Source organism: Arachis hypogaea, chromosome 3, assembly GCF_003086295.3.
Source record: "Arachis hypogaea cultivar Tifrunner chromosome 3, arahy.Tifrunner.gnm2.J5K5, whole genome shotgun sequence".
Classification (NCBI taxonomy): Eukaryota; Viridiplantae; Streptophyta; class Magnoliopsida; order Fabales; family Fabaceae; genus Arachis; species Arachis hypogaea.
In genome coordinates, this window is record NC_092038.1 from 127,169,543 (window position 1) to 127,180,134 (window position 10,592).

Sequence of the window (10,592 nt, forward strand, 5' to 3'; positions counted from 1 at the left end):
TTCCTCTTCCTCTTCTTCTTCTTCTTCTTCGTTTTTTTTTTCGATTTTCATGGTTTCTGAAATTCTTCTTCTTCTTCTTGCTCTTCCTCTTACTCTTCTTCTTCTCAGTTTCTTTCGTTTCTGCACGTTCTTCTTCCTCGTTTTCCTCTTCTTCTTCTTCTTCTTCATTTACGTCTTTTCTCTCTATTTTCTCTTTTTTTTCGATTTTTCATGGTAAAATCGTTTTTGAAGAAGAAGAAGCAGCAGCAGATGAGGAGGAGAAAGAGAAAGAGTTCTGAATTATGCATAAGATGTATTTCAACGAATTTTGGGTGTATTTTTTTAAATCCTTTGGGTGTATTTTCTGTAACCCTTTGGGTGTATTCCTATAATCGTTTGGGTGAATTCTTGTAACCGTTTGGGTGTATTTTCTGTAATCATTTGGGTGTATTTCTGTAATCATTTGGGTGTATTTGAGTGATATCTGACTGATATCTATGGGTGTATCTGACTCATATCTATGGGTGTATCTTACTGATATCTATGGGTGTATTTTTCATTTCAAAAAAAATGGCAAGCATTACAGAAATACACCCAAACGATTACATAAAATACACCCAAGAGATTACAGAAATACACCCAAAAGATTACATAAAATACACCCAAGATATTACAGAAATACACCCAAACGGTTACAGGAATTCACCCAAACGATTATAGAAATACACCCAAAAGATTACAGAAAATACACCCAAAGGATTTAAGAAATACACCCAAAATCTTGCATAATTCAAAACTCTTTCTCTTTCTCCTCCTCATCTTTTGCTACTTCTTCTTCTTCAAAAACGATTTCAGAGCTTGATGTCAAAAAACAATAGAAATCGAGAATAACGAAAAAAGAAAACAGAGAAAAAAGCACATAAATGAAGAAGGAGAAAGAGAAGGCAAGAAACAAAAGAAAAGAAGAAGAAGAGGAAGAGGAAGAAGAACGTGCAGCAAAAAGAAGAAGAAGGTGCAATGAAAACGTGCCGTAACAGTATGTGGAGGAACTAACCTCAACGACGAAGAACAAACCAGTGAAAAAGGAGGAAAAAAGAACGATCGAAAAAGAAGGAGAAGAAGAAGGGATGTAGCGCGTGTAAGGAATCGTAGCACTTGCAGCGAATTTTGGGAATTAGAGTTTAATTGGCTTGTAATACTTACAAGCCCTAATCGCTTGTACGCAGTGTTTTCCCTTTAAAATATTAGGAGTAAAATTAAAATAAATTAAAAAGTTAAATATATTTTTAAAATTTCTCTAAAAATTTTAGAAATAAAATGTGTTTATACTATGGCATAAAAATAAAGTCATAGTTCAGATAAAGTTAATCTAACCATTCAAAGAACCTATAAAAGTCTACCAGCAGATTCAATAAGATTAATCTAAAAAGTTATAATAGTTAACCTACGTGATATATTTGGGACATGGGCGTTATAAATTGTGTGCCGGTTCAACTTGCATTACAAACAAAACTTTGTCATCCATTATTTTAGATATTATCCATACCTTAATCTCCAACACAACGTGTCTTAATAAATATTAAGAAAAAACTATCTATTATTACAAGTAAAAAGATACAAAAATAATGGTTAAGTCATTACGTATTCCTATAAATATCACATCAAATTCAGTTCACCTAAATTTATATAAATTTTTTGTTAAATTGATGTTTTTTGCAAGGACTTCTACCACTATCTAAATGAAAATGCAAGTTAAAATTTTTATTTAAAAGAGTTTTGAACTCATGTTCAAATTTAAACCCACTTTGATTTTAAATAAAATTTATCCTTCTATAACTTGTCCTATATCAAACTTTTTAAATCTGTATCTAATATAAAAAATCAGCGATTCAATTACAATTTTTTAAATTATATAACCTAAATAAATATAAAATTATAAATACTTAGAGAATAATTAAACCATATTTAAAATAACATACGTCACACGTTTTTTTATTGATCTGTTTATATCAGGTAAGTTTTATTGACTTACACAATTGAATAACTTCCTAGAATTATTGATTTAATATGTCATTATATCACCTTACTGTTACTTTACATATATTATAGTTTTAAAAATAGAAGAAAATACGACTATTGGATTTAAGTAAAACTTATACCGACTGTGAATGAAATCATGTTGTGATATATGTGGCTAGCAAATGTTAGATACTAAATTGTAAACCAAAATTCACAAATATTAGAATATAATATTTGAATCATCGAGTTAAATAAAAAATCAAATAAAATTTAAAAAAATAAAAAAAAAAAGGAGAAGCTAAACAGGAAGAATGAGGGTTAAAATTTAAAATGATATTTTTATGAAGACAAAATGAAAGGAAAAAAGAAAAAAGAGGTATAACAAATTTCTGTCACCTAACAATGTTTTGTCTCTGTCTTTCTTTCCAAACATTTTTCTATTTCTGTTTTTCGTGTTTATCTTTGTATTTGTGTCTTAATACAGAATCTATAAATATATATATATATTCCATGCATCATGCATGAATGGTCTCAATTTCTAAAAAGAAAAAAAAAAACGTTTTGTTGATATTTGAAGTCACAGGGACCAAGTAGAGGGTTGCTAATAAGGTAGAAAGAGAAAACAAATGAGATTGAGATTCATATGAAATGAGAAGGTGCTCAGTACCTTCTTGCGGTGTGTCTTCTAGTTGTGGATGGAAACTTCTAATATGTCATGATATTTGAGGCCACTTTAGTACTTGACTTGTAACACAAGTTAATTATTAGTAAAGTCCAAAAATAAAACTTCAATTATTTTTAGAGTTTAATTTTAACGTACTGAGAGTGTAAAATATTTTATATATTTATATAATTATATTTGGATTTTTATATAAATATTTACGTAATTAATATAAAAAATAATTATTTTTATTAATATAATATTATGTAATTAAATATATATATATATAATTATTTTATCTGATAATACAAAAAAATTAAATTCTTATTTTTAAATAAAGATATTAAAATTCAGATATAATAAAATTTATAAATTTAACAAAAATAGGGCGAGATTTGATACTATATAATTTTAAGGGCAAAAAACGTATTTAAGCCATGGGAGTGAAAAATTTACCGAAATCAGCCAAACTGAATTCTTAGACACCATTCAACCAGAACCAAATTTTTATATAATTCGAATTTAATCGACTCGAATTATACTTTCATGTAGTTCGAAATAAGTTAATTCGAATTACAATGGAAGGAATAGTATCAAGTAATTCGAAACAATATGTTACGAATTATAAAAGAGTAATTCGAATTAAGTTAATTCGAATTACTATGATAGGCTGAAATAGCACATAATTCGAAAGATATTGATTCGAATTATTGAGCAATTGTAATTATACTATAAAAAATATTTTATTCAATGCAAAATAATTTTAAAAAAATAGCTTAAAAAATATTTTTTAAATTATTTTGCATACAATAAAATATTTTTTTGTGGTATAATTTAAATAAATTTATTAAAAAATATTCATGAGCTATGAAGAATGGGCAGAAGAGTATTGTATAAAATTCGAATTGCTCACCGTATAATTTGAATAAGGCTTGGTTTGGTAAAGTTTTTACTTTTTAAGAGTAGTTTATGAAAGCTGTCTTTTAGAAGACGACTTTTTAAAAGTTACAGCACTTGCGTTTGGTAAAATCACATTAAAAATAGTTTTTAATAAGCACAAGTACTATAATTGTGTTTGGTAAAACAGCTTTTAAAAATTAAAAAAATATATAATAAACATATTTATAACGAAGAATAATATTTTTTTTCAAATTTTAGAGACCAATAATTTAAATATTTATTTGATTTACTCTCTATATTAATATAAATAGAGTTATCATTAGTCAATAATAAAACTTGTACTGATACATCTATTACCCATTTATATATATTGACTCACTTATACAAATCACAAAATATGAGACACATCTCTCAAGTAAAATTACATGAAGATTATGTTAGAATTTGTGAAGGTTAGGTTGAGAAATTAGAAATATATGAGGATTCCAATGACAATATAATGACAGGACATATGTGTGGAAAAATAAATAAAATATATTTTTAATTGTTTTGTATGGAATAAAATATTTTCTTTAATTTCTAAATTATTATTGACTATGTAGAGTACTTTATTTAAAATTTGAGTACCTAAGTCATTAGAACATTACAAATTTTTATAGTACTCCTAACATTTTTTAAGCTATTTTTTAAAATTATTTTACATAGAATAAAATATTTTTTGTAGTATAATTTAAATAAATTTATTAAAAATATTTATTAGAATTTGTTACGAAAAGGGAGTAATTCGAATCAACTTGATTCGAACTCCCTTCAAAGCACGTCTCCCTACTAATTCGAATTGATACAATTCGAACTCCAAGTTTATAAATGGGTAATAGACGTATCAGTACAAGTTTTATTATTGACTAATGATAACTCTATTTATATTAATATAGAGAGTAAATCAAATAAATATTTAAATTATTGGTCTCTAAAATTTGAAAAAAAAATATTATTCTTCGTTATAAATATGTTTATTATATTTTTTTTAATTTTTAAAAGCTGTTTTACCAAACACAATTATAGTACTTGTGCTTATTAAAAACTATTTTTAATGTGATTTTACCAAACGCAAGTGCTGTAGCTTTTAAAAAGTCGTCTTTTAAAAGACAGCTTTCATAAGCTACTCTTAAAAAGTAAAAACTTTACCAAACCAAGCCTTATTCAAATTATACGGTGAGCAATTCGAATTTTATACAATACTCTTCTGCCCATTCTTGATAGCTCATGAATATTTTTTAATAAATTTATTTAAATTATACCACAAAAAAATATTTTTTAAGCTATTTTTTTAAAATTATTTTGCATTGAATAAAATATTTTTTATAGTATAATTACAATTGCTCAATAATTCGAATCAATATCTTTCGAATTATGTGCTATTTCAGCCTATCATAGTAATTCGAATTAACTTAATTCGAATTACTCTTTTATAATTCGTAACATATTGTTTCGAATTACTTGATGCTATTCCTTCCATTGTAATTCGAATTAACTTATTTCGAACTACATGAGAGTATAATTTGAGTCGATTAAATTCGAATTATATAAAAATTTGGTTCTGGTTGAATGGTGTCTAGGAATTCAGTTTGGCTGATTTCGGTAAATTTTTTATTTCCATGGCTTAAATACGTTTTTTGCCCTAATTTTAAAATTTGCTTGTTAAAATTTTGTTCATAATTATTTTACTAGTGAAAAGCAAAAGTATTCAAAATAAAAGTGTGCATTTGAAAACAGTAAACATATTTCACTGGCTCAAATAATAAAACATGAAAGTATATTTTGAGCAATAAAATATTAATAATATATTATTCATCTTGCTAATTAAATATATATAAAAAACCAGTTACGTATTATTAAAATATAAAATACATATTAAATTTAAAATATGTGAAATAACTCAAATAATTATATATATATATATAATGATTAATTTAATAGTCAAATTTTAATATATATTAACAATTTTTTATACATACATTATAAAATGTCATTCGGATCCTACACTTTAAAAATACACGTGGTCAAACTTCAAATAAAAGTCATCATTAAATAGTTTGAAACTGTTACCCGTGATTTACATGACTGTTCACAGTAACAAAGTACAAGAAACCATATTAATTTAATATGTCATGGAATGAATTGCTCTTTATAAAGTATCTTTAAAATTAAATAATTATTTGTTTTTAGACAATATCATATTATATTATGCATGTAACATCCTTTTGTTACATTGACAGGGCGAGATTCGCGAAAGGGAATTGGATGTGCCAATGCAAAGAAGAAGCCACACAACTCAAACGCAAATCACAAGAAAGCTCAACAATCATTATAGCAAAGTTGCAAATGGTAGGACCATGCACTTCCAACAAAATTTTCCAAAACAGTACATTCATTAATTATTTTTAAAATAAATGTATAATATTAAATATAATAAATAAATAGTTTTAAATATTATGTATATTATAGATATTAAATTAAATAAAATATCTTTAATTTATGATTTCTCTAACATTACTTTTTCCAAAATAAGCAATCAAAACGTTATTTAATTTATTTAACACAAACAAAGCCTTTTCATAGTAGTTTAGTAATAGTAGTAGTATACTAGTATGGTAGTTTCGATCACTTTATAGTCACAAAAAAAAAAACGTTTCGATCACTTTATTGATGGGTAACTACTCCACATAAACTTAGATGCATGCCTGTGATCAAATTTAATTTAAAAAATATTATTGTTTATCTATTAAAATTAATTATTATGTATTTATATATGAAAATAATAAAGATAAGTTATAAAAAAAAGATTCAGTAAGTGATAATGGATAAAGTAGTAATTATTAGTCTGTTAATAGTAATTTGAGTTTAAAATCTTGAGTGTATATATTATGTAGCTTGGTTTATGAGATTGTTTATATAAAGTATTCTGCATCTATTGTAAAGAAGAATAATGAGTCATAATAGTAAATTTTATTTTTTGTTCATATTTGTGTTTTTGTGCGTATTACTTACTGCAGAATTATTTTAAGTCTTGTAAAATTTTTACATGATATCAAGAGAAACTGTACAAAAATAATTTGTTTACATGGCAACAATAAGCCTTCTTCATAATTTTTGGCTAAAATTTTTATGATCATACTATTTCTAGAAAGAAACCACCCCAATATGTAACTGATGTAGAGAAAACAGCAAGTACAATTTCTAAAACCTATTCTAATTAGGTTCTTCAGGATTACAACCTCAATTCCTGGCTCCTAGCATCTATGGATGTGAACTTCAAAAATTGTATGATCCATTGTACTTCTGCATGTGAAATGTGAGAAAAACTTCAAATTTCTTTTGCTTCTTCAATTAAGATCAAGTCCAAGCAATTCAAATCACAACTCAAGAATTACAAGAAGCTCAATTTTACAGCCTCTCAATACGTTACAAAAATAAAAAATCTTGTGAATTCTCTCTCTACTATTGGTGATCCAATTTTCACAAATGATCAAATTAAAGTTTTGTACAATGGCCTCACAAAGGAATATTCTTCATTTATCATCATTGTACGTGTAAAATCAGATTTGTACACTATCAAAGAGAGTGGAGACTCTTTTAATTTCTCAAGATGACGTGTCAAAAAAGTTCAAACAAAATTCTATTGCCATGGCTCAAGCTCACCTTGCCCAACCTTCTTCTTTAAATTTTAAAAATTTTGAACATGAAAGCGTTGATTCCAGAAGAGGCAGAGGTGGACGCTACACACGTTGTGAAAGAAATTATTGGCAACTTGAAAATCGCCCTCAATGCCAACTTTGCGGATGATTTGGATATGTTCTTCATTGCTATCACTGTTATGATTAGAATTTTCAAGGTCCTTCATCCTTCAAATTGTCATCTGTTCCTTCCTTATCACAACAGGCTTCATCTTCTTTTGTAAACCTGACCCCACCACCTCCTCCTCCCAACACAACCCTTCCACATGCTTTTTATTTGGCCACTCCCTCTGTTGTGTCTGAAGCATCTTGGTACGCTGATTCAGGAGCTTCCTACCATCTCGTTAGTGATGCATCTAATCTCTTCTCAACATCTGATTATGAATACCAAGACCAACTCTATGTTGCTAATGGCACATGTTTGCTTAATGTTAAAACTGCTGGTTCTATGCTATTATCTGATCCCGAATCTAATAGATTATTTGTTTTGAAAAATATTTTACAAGTTCCTGAAATTTCCAAAAATTTACTTAGTGTCTCAAAATTTTGTCTAGACAATTATGTGTATTTTGAATTTCACCCATTTGATTATTTTATTAAATTTTAGGTCAACCGCGAAATTCTCTTTCGAAGTTCTTTAGAAATGGCCTTTACACCTTCAATAATTTGGTTGCACACAAACTCATCTTGATTGTAATTTTTTTAAACAAGTCTGTCTTTTTCAATGTAATAGTCCTAGTTCAATATGGCACAAGAGGCTTGGATATCCCTCTATATATGGCTATAGATAAGATTATCTTACCTTCCTGTAATATTTCTTTTGTCCAAAATAAAGATGCTACTTCTTTATGTGACGCTTGTTGTCTCTCCAAAATGTATACTCTTCCCTTTTTTATTCTAAAACTACATATCATTTTTCTTTTCAATTAGTTTTTATTGATTTATGGGAACCGGCCCAAGTTCACTTTCGATCTGGTTATTATTATTATATTAGCTTTGTGGATGCTTATACACGTTACACTTGCCTTTATCTTTTGCATGCTAAGTCTCAAATTTTTCAAATTTTTGTGTAATTTAAAATAATGATAGAGAAATAAACAGGTTTTTCTCTAAAGTCCATTCAAACAGACAATGCCAAGAAATTTTTATCATCTTCCTTTAAGATTTTCTTGTAGATCATGGCATAAATCACAGGCTCACATGTCCATATACACATCAACAACAGGGTATTGTTGAAAGAAAACACCGCCACATTGTGGAAGTTGGACTTCCCTTACCTGCTACTGCATCAATGCCTCAAACACATTGAGAAGATTCTTTTTTTTATCTATCTTTTTAATTAATCGTTTACCCACATCAGTTCCTTATGAAATGATACATCTTAAGAAACCTAATTATAGTATTTTGTGCATATTTAGTTGTGCATGTTATCCACACACTCGTCCTTATAATGTACATAAACTTGATTTTAGATATGAGAATTTGTCTTTTTAGGATATGCACCTCAACATAGAGGTTTTTAAGTGTTTGAGCTTTTTTGAAACTTTTTCTTTTGCAAGAAATATTTTATTTGATAAATCATGCTCTCCTTTTCAATCTATGTTTACTGATTTAATTACTAATTCATCCCTAGTGCAGCCTAGTATTACTCCAACTAATTCTAGCTTACCATCCACTCCTGAATTGGTTAACTTTGCCCCTTCACCAAACACTTTTACACCACCAAGATCTCAATCCCTTCCTGCTCCCTCTCTCATCAAACCTATACAAACTCTAGCCGCTCCTACCCATCCTCCTCATATACCAAAAAATAATCATCCTATGACTACAAGAGCTAAGGTTGGCATTCATAAGTCTAAAGCTTTGGCTACAACATCTACTAATTTGGACTTAATGCAAAATATTCATTCATCCATTAAACAAGCCAAATTCTCTCCTCATTGGGTTCAAGCAATGCAAGAAGAGTATGCTGCACTCTTGAAAAATCAAACCTGGACCCTTGTTAAACCTCCACTAAATTCAACTATTATTGGGTATAGATGGATATATGCTATTAAGAGGACTCCTAATAATTCAATTCTGAGATACAAAGTCAGACTTGTGGTTAAAGGGTGTCATCAACAATATGGCATAGATTTCACTAAAATCTTTAGTCCCCTTGTCAAACCGCCCACTGTTTGTACTGTGCTTACCAGAGCTCTCTCAAATGGTTAGTGGTAAGGCAATTTGACTTTAATAATGCCTTTCTCAATGGTGACCTTGATAAGGTTGTCTATATGATTCAACCACCAAAATTTAAGGATCAAGATACTACTCTTGTGTGTAAGTTAAATCGTGCCCTTTACAGACTCAAACAGGCACCACGTACCTGGTACAATAAATTATGTTCTACTTTTACAAAGTTTGGGTTTATTCCTACAAAAACTGACACATCTTTGTTTATTAAATTTACATTCTCCTCTACTATTTTTATTCTTGCCTATATCGATGATATTGTGATCATTGGAAGTGATCCACAAGAAGTCTGTAATTTAATCTCTAGTTTAAATAATATTTTTTCTCAAATATTTAGGAAGCTTACATTTTTTTCCTTGGACTTGAGTTTAATACGCTATATGATTTAAGTATTCATGTTTCTCAAAGAAAGTATACCAGTGAATTGTTGAGTAGGGATGGTATGCTTCATTGTAAGCCAATGCCTACACCCATACTATCAACCTTGAAATTAACTTCTAATGGCTCTGAGTTGTTTGAATATGTTACTTTTTATAAGTCTATTGTGGAGGGACTTCAGTATGCTACTCTTACTCATCTGGAGATTTCTTTTATTGTAAATCGCGTGAGCCAGTTTATGCATCGGCCTCTTTAGCAGCATTGGCTAGCAGTGAAGAGAATATTGAGATATCTTTTAGGTGCTAGTAATCATGGTTTATGTTTTTCAAAAAGTGCTGATTTTCATTTAATAGCTTATGCAGATTCAGAATAGGCCAATGATCTTGATGATCGAAGGTCGACGAGTGGATATTATGTTTATTTGGGCTGCAATCCAGTGATTTGGTCGAGTAAAAAATAAGCTGCAATGAGTAGGTCATCGATTGAAGCGGAATTCAGGTGTTTGGCAGATGCAGCAGTTGATATTACTTGGGTGAAAAATCTGCTCAAAGAGCTTAGGATCTCTTCTTCAGTCCCACCAACCATCTTTTGCGATAACATCAGTGCTGTGTTGTTGGTGGCTAATCCGATTCTTCATAGCCATTCCAAGCATTTTGAAGTGAACATTCATTTTGTCCGAGATA